Raw genomic sequence first — 1,281 nt, 5'->3', positions numbered from 1 at the left:
AGGGGAAGTTGCCCCGGGGTATCATGATTGGTTCAGAGGTGACGTGGTGTGTGGGAGACCGGCTAAAAGACCTCATCTCGAGGATTTTGCCGAGTTGTCCCAAGAGCAGTGGGACTGGTTAGCAAAGGAAGAAGGCTATCGAGTTGAGATTGGTAAGCTGAAGCAGCAAGTTGAGAGTCTGAAATTAGAGAACAGTGTACAGGTTGCCGCGGATCAAGGTGAGAAGAACAGATTGGCTCGAGAAAACGAAGCGCTTAGGGCCCAAATCCGGCAATTGAGGATAACCGTCGATAAGCAACCAAGGAGCCGATTAGATGAGTAAATGATAAAAAGGCTAGAAAATGAAGTCAGGGAATGGCGAGATGAATTAGAAAAATTTGAGAATATCATGGCAGAGCTTAAAACACAGTGGGCTACAAGAACAGAGGAGCATCGCCAGTACTTGAATCAGTTGAAAAGGGACCATGAGAAAATTGTCGCCGATTTAAAGAGAAAAGTGGTTGCCCTTGAGGGTAAAGCGGTTAGACAGGCTAGAGATTTTGGAATTGAAAGTGGACATTGTTACTACTTGTTGGCCCAAATGGAGGTAGAAGTGCAGCAGTTGCAAGATCAACACCTGCAGGATTCTCGAGCTTTAAAGACATGAAGCGATCAGATAAGATGCTTGCTTATAGAAAAGAAGCAAACAAAAGACAGGATTAGAGCCATTGCTCATGCCATTTTCAGGAGATGCGGGGTTTGTGAAAACATGACCCATACTACTTTTGTCTCCGCAGTAATGATCTATGTGAAACAAACCATGAATGAATTAGAGCAGCTTGAAAGGGATTTGGATCCTAGGCCCGCGGCGAGGCCGAACGACGCCCCACGTACACCTAAGTTTGAAGCACTAGAGTATGCATAGGCCATGTCTGTAGTTTTCTACCTTTTGAGTCTGTCATTTGTCTGTCCGTCATCCTTTCAGGTCAAGTATGTTTGCAGTCTTAGAGTCTGTGTTTGCTTTTAATTTGCGTCTGTTAGTTTCATTCTAAAAAATGTTTAGTTTGTAATAGTTTGTTTTAGTAATGAAAATTGAAAATTTCAAAATTTCCACCCTTTATTTTTGCATTTATTTTTCACGAACTACGCTTGGTCTGATTCGTGTGGGGTCACGATACGTAGGCAATCTCCATAGGATTCGACCGTAATCGTAACAACGAAATGTAAGAAAGAGAGAGAGATAAAAAGAAGGGAGCGAAAAAGGGAGAAAGAAAGAAGAGAGCGGAAAAACAAAAAGGAGAA

The sequence above is a fragment of the Nicotiana tabacum genome, chromosome 11 (genome assembly GCF_000715075.1).
Source record: "Nicotiana tabacum cultivar K326 chromosome 11, ASM71507v2, whole genome shotgun sequence".
Lineage (NCBI taxonomy): Eukaryota > Viridiplantae > Streptophyta > Magnoliopsida > Solanales > Solanaceae > Nicotiana > Nicotiana tabacum.
This window is presented reverse-complemented; position numbering follows the sequence as displayed.